The following is a 16,017-nucleotide window of genomic DNA, read 5'->3' on the forward strand; positions in this document are numbered from 1 at the left end:
AGAGAGACTAACATTTACCCAATAAAAGGCTATTAATGTGGCATTAAAATAATTGTCAAAATATACAACCTTTAGCTGTCGTGTTACAGAATTAAAGATACAACACTACAAACAGCTAAAGGCAGCACCTGTCAAAACAAGTCTACCAGAATATTTCAGGACAGTGCTTTTCGAATATGAAGGTACACACCAGTCTCTCGGAGAGCTTGTTAAAATGCAGATTTTGATTCAGTAGGTCTGGGGTGGGCCTGAGATTCCACATTTCTTTGTTTATTTATTTATTTATTATTTATTATTATTTTTTTTTTTAGAGACAGGGTTTTTCCATGTTGGTCAGGCTGGTCTTGAACTCCCAACCCTCAGGTGATCCACCTGTCTCAGCCTCCCAAAGTGCTGGGATTACAGGCATGAGCCACCATACCCGCCCAAGATTCCGCATTTCTAACAGGTTCCCAGGTGAGTTCAATGCTGCTGGTGCAATGACCACACTTTGAGTAGCAAGGATTTAGGATAGTTGCTGAAGAGGTAAATTTATTCAGATTTCTTATTTGAATTCAATTCAGCAGAGCACTATAAGGTGTAATATAATTAAGTTTCTGTTTCTAAAATGTTGGTGTGGAAGCAAGTTTCTGGTTCTAAATGTTGGCATGGCTTTGTTTCCCCAACAGAAAACAAAAACCAAATTTACAGCACTAAGGTTATCACCCCCAATATCCCAGAACTAAAATTACAAAGATGAGACAGTCCTCAGTACCACAGAGAAGTGAAAAAGCTCCAAGCAGACGGTAAGAGAAGGGGACAGCCACAGCCAAGATGCCCCTCTCTCCAATCCACCAGCACCAAGCACATGGAAAATTTCTCCCTGACTCTCAGCTCAACACTGGAAAAAGTAAAATCAAGGTGACAAGCAGCTTCCCCAACATCCTGAGTTCCCTGGCAGGATACCTGTTCCTACCTCAACTCATAGGAAGCACGGGGAATGCCTGAAGGAAGAAATATCACTGGGTACAGCCAGAGACAAATTTGGGAGGCAGTAACCTAACGGAAAAAGAAAGAAAATTCAACAGGTAAATTACAATGACTCTCTAAGCAAATATATACAATTTAAAAAAAAAAAAGCCAGACAGAAAAGAATAAAATAACTAAATAATTCTCCAATGCAAACGCATAGACATACATTCATAAGTGACAAGGGCAAACAGGGAACCATAACTTCCCCCAAACAAATGAAGCAAGGAACCAGTGACTAAGCATAACAAGATGGTGATATGTGATCTATCTGAACAAGCATTCAAAATGGCAGTTTTAAGGAAATTCAGTGATTTTCACAATAATCCAGAAAAGTAATTCAAAAATTTATTAGAGAAATTTAACAAAGAGATTGAAATAATAATAAAAACAAACAGAAATCTTCAAACTGAGAAATATATTTGATGCACTAAAAAATTCATTAGAAACTCTCAGTGGGAGAATGGATCAAGCAGACATAAGAGTACATGAGCTCAAAGACAGGCAATTTGAAAATACATACAGAAGAAAAAATAATGAAAAGAAACAAAGATTGTCAACAAGATAAAGAAAATTACCTCAAAAGACAAAGTCTAAGAATCACTGGTGTTCAAGAGGGAGTTATATAAGAGCAAGGAGTAGAAAGCTTTTTCAAAGACACCACGGGAAACTTTGCAAAGCTTGAGAAAGAGATAAACATTCAGGTGCAGGAATGTCAGGGAACGCCAAACAGACCTGACCCAACTAAGACTTCCCAAGGCATATAATAATCACATTCTCAAAGATCAAGGACAAAGAGCAAGATAAAAGAAGCAAATAACATATAAAGAAGCTTCAATTCATCTGATGACAAACTTATCTGTGGAAACCAAACAGGCCAGAAGGGAGTGGAATAAAATTTTCAAAGTGCTAAAAGAAAAAAAGTTCCCATCCAAGAATACTGTATCCAGCAAAGCTGTCCTTCAACTATGAAGGAGAGATAAAGGCTTTTCCAGACAAACAAAAGCTGAGAGAATTTACCATCACCAGACCCATCTTACAAGAAATACTAAAGGAGTTTCTTCAATTTGAAAGGAAATAAAAAAACACTAACAATAAATCAGTAACAAGAGGAACTCTGGAAACTACACAAACACATGGAAACTAAACAACATGTTCCTCAACAAATTTCTTGAAACAAATGGAAATGGAAATATAACATACCAAAATCTACAGCATACGGCAAAAGCAGTGGTAAGAGAGAAGTTTATAGCAATAAACACCTACATCAAAAAAGTAGAAAGACTTCAAATAAACAACTTAATAAAGTGCCTTAAGGGATCAGAAAAACGAGAAAAAAACCAAACCCCAAATTAGTGGAAGAAAAGAAATAATAAAGGTAAGAGCGTAAATAAATAAAGTTGAGATTTTAAAAAGTACAAAAGATCAATGAAACAAAAACTTGAATTTTTGAAAAGATAAGCAAAATTGACAAATCTTTAGTTGGACTAAGAAAAAAAGAGAGAAGACTCAAAACCAGAAATGAAAAATGCAACATAAAAACTGAGACCACAGGGGGAAAAAAATCATTAGAGACTATCATGAACAATTATGCACCAACAAATTGGAAACCTAGAAAAAATGAATAAATTATAGGGCACATAAAATCTACCAAGACTGAACCATAAAGACGCAGAAAACCTCAACCAATCAAAGAAGGAGAAAATCTCAACCAGTCAATAACAAGTAACTAAATCAGAGCCATAACAAGAAGTCTCCCATTAAACAAAAGTCCAGGACCAGATGGTTTCACAGCCGAATTCCGTGAAACATTTAAAGAACTAATACCTAGCCAGGCAAGGTGGTGTGTGCCTGACATCCCAGCTACTCAGGAGGCTGCTGAGTTGGGAGGACATAAGCCTGGGAGGTCAAGGTTGCAGTGAGCCAAGATTATACCACTGCACTCCAGCCTAGGCAATGAGAGTGACATCCTGACTCAAAAAAAAAAAAATCTCCTAAAGCCTTCCAAAAAAATTGAAGATCAGGGAATACTTCCAAACTCATTCTGTGAGGCCAGCATTACCCTGATACTAAAACCAGGCAAGAAAACCACAGTCCAGTGTTACCGATGAACATAGATGCAAAAATTCTTTTTTGTTTATTTGTTTGTTTGTTTTTGAGATAGAGTCTAGCCCTGACGCCCAGGCTGGGAGCAGTGGCATGATCTCAGTTCACTGCAACCTGTACCTCCTGGGTTCAAGCTAGTCTCCTGCCTCAGCCTCCAGAGTAACTGGTATTACAGGCACATGCCACCACTCCTGGCTATCTTTTTGTATTTTCAGTAGAGACAGGGTTTCACCATGTTGGCCAGGCTGGTCTTGAACTCCTGACCTCAAGTGATTCACCCACCTCAACCTCCCAAACTGCTGGGATTACAGGCATGAGCCACTGTACCCCACTAGTAGGTGCAAAAATTCTTAACAAAATACTAGCAAAATGAATATTAGAAAGATTATTCACCATGATCAAGTGGAATTCTTCTCAGGGATGCAAGGATAGTTCAACTTATACAAATCTATAAATCTATATGACATTAACAGAGAACCAAGAACAAAAACCATGTGATCATTTCAGTAGACACTGAAAAAATTATTTGACAAAATTCAACATCTCTTTATGATAAAAGTCCTCAGAAAACTAGATATAGAAGAAACATACTTCAAAATATTAATGGGCATGCATGACAAACCCACAACCAACATTATACTGAATTGGGAAAAATTGAAAGCCTTTCCTCTAAGATCTGGAACATGCTAAGGATGCCCACTTTCACCACTGTTATTCAACATAGTATTGGAAATCCCAACCAGATAAATTTGGCAAGAGAAAGAAACAAAAGGCATCCAAACTGGAAAGGAAAAAGTCAAATTATCCTTCTACACAGAGGACATGATTGTAAGTTGCAGAATACAAAGTCAATATATAAAAATCAGTAGCATTTCTATATGCCAATAACAAACAATCTGAAAAATCAAGAAAACAATATCAGTTACAGTAGCTACAAAGAACCTAAAATACCTAGGAATCAATTTCACCAGAAAAGTAAAGAATCTATATAAGAAAAACTACTAACACGCTGGTGAAATAAATTGAAGAGGACACCAAAGAATGGAAAAATATTCCACGTTCATGGATTAGAATTAATATTGTTCAAGTGATAACACTACCCAAAGCAATTTACAGATTCAATATAATCCCTATCAAAATACCAATGACATTCTTCACAGGAACAGAAAAAAAAATTCTAACCTTTATATGGAACCACAAATCTTGAATAGCCAAAGCAATCCTGAGCAAAAAGAACAAAGCTGGAGGCATTACACTACCTGACTTCAAAATATACTGCAAAACTATAGTAACCAAATCAGCATGGTACTGGCATACAAATAGACACATAGACCAATGGAACAGAATAGAGAAGCCATTGGGAGGCCGAGGTAGGAGAACCACTTGAGGCCTGGAGTCTGACACTAGCAACAGAGTGAGACCCCATCTATTAAAAAAAAGAGAAATAGAGAGAGCCTAGATATATAGTCATGCAGTTATAGTCAACTCATTTTAACAAAGCCACCAAGAACATACAGTAGGGAAAGGACAATTTCTTCAATAAATGATGCTGGGAAAACTGGTAATTATACACCAAAGAAGAAATCTAGACCCCTATCTCTCATCATACAAAAATCAAATAAAAACAGATTAAAGGCTCAAATCTAAGACCTGAAACTGGAAATTACTAAAATAAAACATTGGGGAAATACTCCAGGACATTGTCTAGACAAAGATTTTTTTGTATAAGACCTCAAAAGCAGAGGCAACCGAAGCAAGAATAGACGAATGTTACGTCAAGCTAAAAACCTTCTGCAGAACAAAGAAAACAGCAAAGAGACAACCCACAGAATGGGAGAAAATACAAGCTATCCATCTGACAAGGGATATATAAGGAGAATATAACCAGAATATAATAAGGAGCTCAAACAACTCAACAGCAAAAATAAATAAATACGGTTTAAAAATGGACAAAAGATCTGAATAGACATTTATCAAAAGAGACATACAAATGGCCAACAGGAAAATGCTCAACATCACTAATTATCAGAAAATTGCAAATCAAAACCAGAATGAGACATCATCTCACTGCAGTGTAAATGACTATTATAAAAAAGACAGGGAAGATTAAATGCTGGCAAGGATATGCAGAGAATGAAACCCTTGTACACTGATGGTGGGAAAGTAAGTTAGTACAGCCAGTATAGAAAACAGCATGGAGGTTCCTCCAAAAACCAAAAATAGGACTGCCATATAATCCAGCAATTCCACTGCTGGTTATAGATCCAAAAGAAAGAAAATCAATACATCAAAGAGATATCTGCACTGTCATATTTATTGCAGCACTATTCAGAATATTCACAATAGCGAAAATGCAGAATCAACCTAAGTGGCTGTCAGTGGGTGAATGGATAAAGAAAATGTGGCATATATACACAATGGAGTACTATTCAGCCACAAAAAAGAACAAGGTCCTGTCATTTGCAGCAACATAAATGGAACTGGAGGTCATAAGCCGGGCATAGAAAGACAAATATCACATGTTCTCACTCATATGTTAGAGCTTGAAAAGTGGATCCCATAAAGAGGGCAGACTGGTGGTGACCAGAGGCCAGGAAGGGTAGCATGGAGGAAGAGATGAAGAGAGGTCGATTAATGGGTACAGACGCACAGTTAGGCAGAGAAAATAAGAGCTGGTATTTGAAAGATCAGCAGGGTGACTATAGTTTACAATCATCTGTCATACACTTCAAAATATCTAGAAGATAATAATCAAAATATCTAGAAGAGAATACTTCAAATGTTCCTAGCATAAAAAAAGAATATTTAAGGCATTGATATCCCAATTACCTTGATTTGATCTTTACACATTATACGAATGTATCAAAGTATCACACACCTTTAAAATATGTGTTAATACAACTATTATGTAGCAACTTTTTTTTAATGTAATAAGATGAGAGATGTTTTACCATTCACTCTGCCAGGGGAAAAACATCCCCAGGGGTAAATGGGTGAATGACAGAACTTCCCAACAGGATAGTTTATTCACCCAAGTGAATAAGCCAACCCTCCCCTAAAGATATTCCCTGTCGTGGGATGAAACACATGTTGTGTCTGCATCACTGCCCTCCCAGCTATCACAGCAAGGAGGGTCTGTAGCAGCATGGAAACCCAAGATCTTAGAGCTTGGGTGCTGGAGATAAATGACCAGGAGCAAACAGGAATATTTCTCTGTGATTCACTCTGTCGCCCTCTAAATATGAGGCCAGTGTTTCCTGAAATTGGGTGACATGAAGATGTCAGGGGTTTATCAAAAATTCATCCATCCATTCATCCATCCATCCATCCATCCACCATGTGCAATAGATATTTCCTCAGTCCTAATTATGCACTAGGGCAGTGTGCCTGGCCCTGAAGATACTGAAGGGAACCAGGTGGTCAGAAACGCACACCCTCAAGGAGATTGCACTCTAAAGGAGAAACGAGATTTTTAAAAAATAAACAGAACACACATCAGCATAGATGGTGATGAATACTGCAGAGGAAAACAAGTTGGGGAAGGAGGATACAGAAGGATACACCTGCTGGGGCTGGCAGGAAGGGATTATTTTCAACAGAGTGGCGAGGGGAGGTTTCACTGAGAAGGTGAGCTGTGAACTAAGCCCTAAAGGAGATGAAGGAGCAAGGAGCAAGTCTCATGGACACACAGGGAAGAGCTTTGCAAGGGAGGGGACAGCAGGTGCAGAGGCAGCAAGGTGGGAGAGCTCCCGTTGCTCCTCCTGTAGGAGGGACAGTGAAGAGCTCAATTTGGGCAAGTGGAGATGGAGAAGTATGAAGAGAACTGAAATGGACAGGACAAAGGGCCAGCACATTGGCCTTGTCACTCATGTCGACACACTGGCCTTTTTCCTTTCAGGAGATGGGAAGGTCTGGAGGCTTTCCAGGAGAGGGCAAAACCTGAAAATAATATCCATCCACAAACCCCTCCTCTGAGGGCCTGACTCATAGGGTGGATCTTGTTACATGTATGTTGGACATGCTCCTCTCACTAAATCATAATTAGGTGCACATGGGAAGCAATCCATTAGGAAATGGGGTCTGGCAAAACTATGGGTCTGTGTCTATCTGATCCTTACAAATAACACGGCACCATAAGACTCTGACCTCCAGAATGCGGCAGAAAGCAAGAACCCACAGACAATGCCAGAGTCTGATTTCAGCAATGAGAAAAATTGAAGTTGACAGCTGTTCTCCAGAGGCCAATCTAAAAGAGGAGAAGTTCAGTAGCTACTGACAGTGTAACTTCCCCTTCAAGCAAGCCTCCAGAAACCCAGAAATTAAGCTAGCTTAACACTCATCATCAAAATGAAAACGGTAAATCCACGTTAAGGTGTAAAGACAGCCAAAAACAATTGCCTTATTCTCCCGCATTCCACGGAAAAACACATTTCTTATATCTGCCCAACATACAGTAAGTATTCAATATTTACTTAAAGAATAAAGGGGCCTTTAAGCCTCCCCACCAGAAGCTGACTCTGTGAGCAGGGCCAGCATTCCATGACCATACTCCGGAAGCCTTCCATCCTAGCTGGCTCCTAGTAGGAAATCATTCACCTTCCTCCTCCCAAATATTCACTCAGCAAGGAGTTGCAGATGATTGAAAGTTAAGGACAAGGTAATAATACTAAACATTAAGCAGCTTAATTCACTGATCCCTTAACAGTGCATTCAACCAGTCAAGGGAAAGAACAAGAGCAACACCACCAAATGCAAAGGCCCTCCTCAGTGGCCCTCTGCCACTTCTCTTGATGGACATCACTGCGTACCTGGGAGCCACCCTGGAGGATATTCCAATGGATGGCAAAGCCCATGGCCTTCCACATCTGGCATCAATTCCTTAGGCTTTGCCAACCATCCCTCCCAAATTGTATTCTGGAAATAACCTTGAATACAAGAATCCCCCTTGATAAACAGAGCCTGTCAACGTTAACATATGAACACCTTACAAGAAATTTTCACTTCATTTTATTAATAGGAAACCACTGAAATCTCACCAGTTACAAATAAAGGTCAATAAGTTCATTTTAAAACATCACCATTTCTATTTTCAACATGTTCCCATTTCTTAGTCTACAGCAGGAAAAAAGGATGTCAGACACTGCCTTATGTCATAGCCTGTTTCCAGAATGCAGTAATTGGACCAGGACAGGTATTGGTGCTATAATTCTGTATAGTTCTTTATTATGGCTCACACTGGCTCTTTCAGACTATCTGTTACAAAATACATCCAATGAGTGAAATGGGAGTTGACTGCTGATCAATCAACCTACAATGCGCCTTTGAAGGTAAGTCCATAAATTAGAGCCTACCTATAATTCCTATTGAATAGTGTGACTGTCCTGCTCTTATCAGATTTCCAAATCTGCTCTGTTGCTCAATGCATTATTCAATAAATAACTATGGACATGAAACACTTTATCTCAACACTTGCATGGAAACATGAGCTGAGAAGAAGATAACATTTTGACCACTGAGCGTGCTGCCAGGCAGGTCTTACAGTGTGAGCAACTTTTACATAACCAATTCCAAATGCAAGACGTCGGATATTTATGGCTAATATCATTAAATGTGACATTATTGAAAAGCAGGTTTTACCCAAGTGATTTATTCTTTCTTTTTTTTAACTCTAAAAATACAGAACACTTCATGAATTTGTGTGTCATCCTTGCACAGGGACCATGCCAATCTTCTCTGTATCATTCCAATTTTAGTGTATGTGCTGCCAAAGTGAGCAGAAAAATGTGGCCTGGCATGGTGGCTCATGCCTATAATCCCAGCACTTCGGGAGGGCGAGGCAAGTCGATTGCTTGAGGTCAGGAGTTCAAGACCACCACCAACATGGTAAAACCCCGTCTCTACTAAAAATACAAAAATTAGCCGAGTGTGGTGGGAGGTGCCTGTAATCCCAGCTGCTTGGGAGACTGAGGCAGTAGAATTGCTTGAACCCAGGAGGCAGAGGTTGCAGTGAGTTGAAATAGCGCCACTGCACTTCAGCCTAGGCAAGACAGTGAGACTCCATCTCAAAAAGAAAAAGAAAAGGAAAGAGAAAAAATGGGAAACTTATGGTATAAGAATAAAAGAAAAAATGAGTTGTGAGATTTATTTAATTTTGCACCGCAAGGAAAGGATCATTTTAAATGAGATTCTCAATTTTCAATTAAAAAAAATCAACAAATACTGGTTATAAAAATACCTGGCCTCAAAAAGTACAGGAATCGTCACAATTCAGGCCCCATGCAGCCACCGCCCCAAAAGAAAAGCAACAGGTCAAGGTATCAAACTCTAACACTAAGACACATTGCATTTAACTATATCACATTTGGCCTTTCATTCAGAATTCAGTATATTCTTTCCAAATAGAGGGAAATAATCCCTACTACAAGGAAAGGTTTAAAGCAGCCCTACATGTTGGCATGCTACAAACCAAGTAAGGTGGAGCAGCCACTCTGAAATCGAGTTATCCAAATGCAAGTGCCTAAACCCATCCTGTTCAGGTCCCAAACGTCTCTGCCCTCAGTCAAGGGAGAACTGGTTCTCAGGGAGGACATACCTTGTCAGAAAGGGCACTGCCCAAGGAGACAGCGTTCAGGAACTACAACATCAGACAAGATCTGAATGGAAAGCTAAACTGAAGTGGTCAAGTTGGAAGAACCTCGGGAGCTGAGATGATTGGTACACAGAGAGCTCTAGTATGGAAAGCACAAATGTTTAATTTAGGTCTGGGTAGAAAGCCATATCTATCCATCCTTCATGTTGCAGAGTTAAAAATCTGAGGCAAGCTATATTATTCTTTTCCTGGATTTCTCACATCATTGTCAAACTTCATCCCAGTGTTTAATTCTAACTGACATTTTTCTGTTTATCATGCATATATAGCAAAGTGCAGAAAACCAAAGTGTACAGCTCACATTTTCATAAAGTGAACCTATCCATGTGGGTGTCTAACTGAAATCTAACATAGAGACATGAGTTAAGTAAGTCTGTATGTCCAGGATTCTAATAGCAGTAAAGACCCGATTTAAGGCTGCCCAGCTTCAGACTCCCAACTGTGAAATGGAAACACATTTACTGCTTCTGCCTACAGGGACACCACTACCACACTAGAAACGAATGTAAAAATACATAGTTTAAAACACACACACACAACTAGGAATGGAATCATTAGCCAAGATGTGGGGTTTTCTTTTTTCTAAAATAGTCTTCTGCTTTTGCCAAACAAGTTAAACGTGCTTGCAAGACACCGTCTGCGTAGGAGCTGCAGTGAGAGAGAAACCCACAAGAGGGGCTGCCGCCTACGGAAGGGGCCTGACCTGAGAGGGAGGATGAACAGGCTCTACCTTCACAAATGGTTTCTCAGAAGATACGTTGATCCATTTTAAAAATAATAATTCAGTTGTAATAGGAGTGTCATTATGTCAGAGAAACAGAGCCACTAGGAGACATATAGAGATTTATGATGAGGAATTGGCTCACACAACTATGGAGTGTGGCAAACCCCGACACCAGCAGTGGGGATGCGTGAACCAGTCAGTGGTGTGGTTCCAGTCCAAAGGTTGGCAGGCTGGAAACTCAGGAATAACCATTGTTTCAGTAGCTCTGAAGGTAGGAAAAGCTAACGTGCCAGTTGGAAGGCTGTCGGGCAGGAAAGGCTCCCTCTTACTCTGCAGAGGGTTGTTCTGGTCAGGCCTTCAACTGTTTGATGGGGCTGCCCGCACTAGGGGTTCAACCGGATGCCTGGGTACCCCACAGCCCTGTTGTGTTGACACAGAAAATTAATTATCACAGTCATATATTAGGCAAGGCAGAGGCAGACACAAGTCCAGTGTGTCAGAGACAGGGGAGCCTGTGGGTAGGAAGGGAACAGCTGGCAGAGCTCAGGAGACTCATGAGACAACAGTGATGGAAAAGGGTCTGCGGCAAGCATAGAATGCAAAGGAAGGCGTCTGAAATCCACACACAGAGGAGCTGACACAGGAAACCAGGGCTGAGTCTGGAGGAACCGCACAAGATATATTATGAAGAGTTCAAAGCAAAAGGCTTCACAAAAGAAGCACAATTCCTCTCTCACAAGCCCCTTCTTCTGGTTGCACGGAAATCTTACATAGCCAGGCTGCTACACCCGTAGCCAAGGAGTATTCCCAGAGCACACTTACAAACCTCATACACTTATATCTAAAAGTCCTTCACCGAGAAGTGAAGCTTGCTATCTGGCCTGCACTCACAAAGCACCCCAACAGCCTGCTACACTTTCTCTTTAAAAAATTATAAAATATGTGTAGAAAGCCTCCACCATGAAAAGGAGATTTTAAAATGAATACAGAGGAAAGGGGAGACCTGCGGAAACAGTACAGCAAACTTTAAAAGAATATTTTAAAGTTTGGAGTAATGTAAATGCTAATATCCTCAGTCATAAGATGATAACACATTCATATAAAACAAGAATAACATGGTGTTTCTAAAAAGGAAACAGAATAAAATAGCTATTGGCAATTGGAAGTATGCTAGGCTAATTAAAATAATGCAAAAAAAAAAAAAAAGAAGTGAAAAATAAAGCTAAGCAAATTTCCCAAAAAGTAAAACCAAAAAACTGAGATGCAAATACCAGACCAAATCCAACCATTAAGAGTTCCACAGAAACCAGAGAAAGATAATATTAACAAGTTATACAGAAAAAGTTCCTAGAACCCTAAGAAAAAAGGTTTCTGATTGAAAGGATACATCAAGTATCCAAAACAATAAGAGACACATACCAAAAGTTTTCATTATAAAATACTAAATATTTATAAAATATAAAGATATTTAAAAGAGCCTATTTATAAAGAGAAAAAAATCAATATGAAATTGAACTTCATAGCAACACAGACCACCAAAGTGATACTTCAGATTTCTATACCCAGCCAAGCTATCAGACACTCAAATCTACTTTTTACAGAAGCTTTTTTAGGAAGCCCATTACAGCAAGATGTGCTTCAACAATACAAGACAGTAATCAAGAAAGCAACCCCTATCCCACTCCCCGACAGTGTCTAAATATCAGGGAATATAACTCAAGAAAGCGGTAAGAAAGTTCTGGGATGGCCACTTTATAGTAACACATCTACGGGGCAGCCAGTTTATTTGGCAAGAAGATGGCGGGTACAGAGGGGAAGGGGTAAAATCAAGAGAATATTCCGGGATATTTATTTTAAAATATATAGAAAGGTTGTATAATGTAAATGTGTACTGATCTGAGAGAAAAGATAAGTATTAATATGCAAAAAAAAATTGTTTAAGGAGAAGAACAAGGCAGGAAAAGCAAATTATACTAGAAAGGAAGCAAACATGATACACTGCCTCACTACTTGGCCCTAAAGTAAATAACTGAAATCTGCATCTGTAAGAGAGTTCAGAGAGATCATTTCTAAACTTTATTTTGCAATGTAGTGAAAACCACATTTCTAAACTTAATTTTGAAATATAGTAGAAACCCCCAAAAGAATTAAAAACACAAAGAGTTCAAAGTGGTTGCCTTTGGTGAAACAGGACTGGGATGGAAGAAGAGGCAGGAGATTATTGATTTTCATGTTAAGCACTTCTAAACTACTTGAACTTTTAACTACCTACGTGTGTTATTTTAATAATAACTGTCAAGGGATATCCAATTCTTTTAGCTAAGTTTAGGACTGGTCAAACATAAGAAGCTTTTCATTAGAACATGAAATCAAACTAAAAATCCAATTTATTTCTATACTACTTCCCACCACAAAAAGAGCTAGTAACGACTCATATCTGATATCAATCCTCATAATCTCTTCCTTTTGCCAGCAGCAATTGACAGCTAGATCATGGATAAAAGAAGGGGAAATTCTCATCTGCCCCATAAGAGCCTAAAAAGAAACAAAGGTGAGTAGAGCACTCAGAGTGCCACATTTGTATGTATTCCTTTGAGACAAGCAGGCTGGCTTTTAGCACCGGAGTCTTCACCCTAAAACTCACCCCACATGGAAATCAAGAGTCCAGTTCTTCCCCTTTAAATGGAAATACTTTATTCTGAAAAATATTTGCTCTTATTAAGTTATTTTGCTTCCTTTCATCCTCCTCCAAATTCCTAGAACGTCTTTCTTTCTTCTTTTCATCAAACCACGTCTTTCTCCTCTTCTGAGCCAACAGCCCAAGGGGTCATCTTCTCTAACAAGCTTTTCCCTATTCATGTCTACCCAAAGTGTACAATCTGGAAATCTGGAAATAAATGGATGAAACATTCTGTGCGTGCGTGCGTGCGTGCGTGCGTGTGTGTGTGTGTGAAAGAGTGTTAGAGACAGGACAGACAAAGGCAGAGAGTCAGAGAGAGAAAGCAATTTCTTGTATTGTGAGCTCTAGGCTGGTCACATCAAATATTTATTCTCTTAACCACCTCTCCACGCCTTGCAGGTTGAGCGCCCTGTATAACTCAGACCAACAGCACAGTGCCCTCTGCCGGCCAGCCGGCATAGCAGTGTTTTCTGCAACGTAAAGGCCACTTGGGGCCTGCGCCAGATGAAGTTCAAGTTCTTCATCAATTATCTAAAATGAATCCTCAGAAAAGCGATGTTCAGGGAAGAACTGGAATAGCCTTATTGCATTTGGTTCTTGCATATTCACTTACAGCCTTTTAATATAAAAACACAAAGTACTATAATTCATTCGTAACTAACTCTAAAATGTTTAGTCATCTTTTCATTTAAATTACTCAAAAATTTACCCAGAAATCAGAAAAGGAGAATATTAAATTTTGTGGGGACTGGATGCAATTTGTATACAACATATATACAATTTAGGAATATTGCTTTAAGAAAAATACCGTATTAGGAAAACAAAATTGGGCACAGAAGTGAGGTTTATGTAGAATGAAAAAAAATCACAACATATCACAAATTTATGAAGGCTGAAAAATATATCACATTATCCAGAAAACATACTATTTTTATTAACTACTATACTATTAACAGTCTATAATACTTCCCCCTCCATATTTTTAATTTTATTTGTGTGGATGGTTTCTTACATGAAAATTTTGTAAATAGTTTGTATAGAAAGAACAGAGAATTCATTATTTTCTCTAGCTATAATTAATTATTTTTAAATGATCTTTTGGTAAAGCTTCTTTCAGCTCCACTACTTATCAATATATGTCATGTAAATTTTTATGATTGTTGTCAAAGTCAGAGGAATTGCTATGAAATTTCCTTCCTAAGTGGAAAAAATCTAGCTTCTGGCTCCATACATTTCAAACAATGTCTCTCCAATATGACTCACATGTCTCAAATTTAATATACCACACTGATATTTTGATACTTCTAGAAATGCTACACCATATCATAACCCCAGGTGCAGAGGTAGGCGGGAAGAACATTTCTGGTCCTTATTTCTATGCTGGTACAGCTACTAATTTACCTATTCACAAAAGTGACTGCATATCATGTAAATACATCTCTAAACCCAACTTTTTCCAACTCAACTTTCCCTTACCCAGATCCCCAAAACATGCCTCCAAACAGGAGAAGGGTGAGAGAAGGGAAGTTTGGGTGAAAAGACACAGCGTTCTTACCCAAACAAGGCTCAAGTCTATTACATTACACAAAAATAATTGGCCATGTCGACATTGGTAGGGTCCCTCCTGGGGCCCTGGGGCAGACGTCCTGAAGCGTAAATACCATTAGCTTCCAGGAAATCTGTTTCTGTGGATATATGCATCATCTAATACAAATATACAAGTGATTTACACATGGTTGTTTTGATAACTAGCTATATACCTTTCCATACTTTTCTCCAAGTTTATGCAATCTTACATAGATGTCTGAACACACATACTCACACATAATCAGAGGTTGCCAATGTTCCAGAAGTATGAGACATTATGCCATTTTCTGAATTTTGTTTTTATTTCTCAACAATATTGCAAAACCCTTGCGAGTCAGTGGTAATAATTCTAATTCATCCTTTTTAATGGTGATATAATATTCCATAATTTATTTAGCCATTCTCCTATAAAGAGCATTTACTTTATTTCCAGGCTTTGTATATTATAAAGCATGTTGCAATAAAGACTCATGTTCATATATCCAGGAATACTGGTGAGTTTAATTCTACGAGATCGATTGCCTGATGTGGAATTAATGAGTTTAAGGGTCATGTGGTTGTTAAAAATTAAACTACAGTCCACATTGCATTCAGATTTCCTAAGTTTCTACCTAATATCTTTTTCTCTTCCTAGAGTACCATAAATTTTAATATGTAGTGGATAACCTGATAAAAGGATTTTAAAACTTCACATTTCTACCAGCAATGTGTTGGAGTATTATTTGTATGCATATTCCTGCCAGCAACAGATATTAACAGTTTTTTTTACAGTACTCAATCTTATGTCAAGTAAGTCATCATTGTCACATTAATTTGCATTTCCTTGACTGCTAATCAAGTTGAATTTATTTTCATAACTTTGTGAGCCATATCATCTCCTCATCTACTTTGCCCGTTTTCCCATTGGTTTGTTGATCTTCCCAGTGTCCCTTTGCAAAGCCTCTTGGAATTGTCTATTAACTCTATTTTATATTAAGTAGTTTACAGCTAGTGCTCAACTTACGACCACAATTGGTTCCGATAGACTGGTCGTAACATGATTTGGCCGTAAGTTGAGTAGGCTATATGCACGTGGAGATGGTAGTGCTGCCGGACGCTGGTCCGCACTGTTGTACGCCCAGCTGAGCAAGGTTTGCACTGCCAGACGTGGGGCAGTCGTGGCTAGTGATCCCGGTCGTAAAGTCAAATGGCTGTAATTTGCATAGGTGGTAAGTCGATCAATACCTGTACATTTAGTAGTTTTTTTTTTTTTTTTTGGTCTGC

The 16,017-nt window shown here is 38.7% G+C and overlaps 1 protein-coding gene and 1 non-coding gene across 2 annotated transcripts in view; both read right to left on the minus strand.

Annotated features, from left to right (window-relative positions):
* The window catches only part of ATP8A2 (ATPase phospholipid transporting 8A2), a 654,052-nt gene that overhangs the window by 512,436 nt on the left and 125,599 nt on the right, over window positions 1–16,017 (minus strand). The window lies entirely within an intron of this gene.
* On the minus strand, window positions 8,785–8,891 carry LOC119472534. The gene has a single exon (XR_005201681.1). It is a non-coding gene; the product is annotated as a U6 spliceosomal RNA (small nuclear RNA).

The sequence above is a fragment of the Cebus imitator genome, unplaced genomic scaffold (genome assembly GCF_001604975.1).
Source record: "Cebus imitator isolate Cc_AM_T3 unplaced genomic scaffold, Cebus_imitator-1.0 Scaffold103, whole genome shotgun sequence".
Taxonomy (NCBI): Eukaryota; Metazoa; Chordata; class Mammalia; order Primates; family Cebidae; genus Cebus; species Cebus imitator.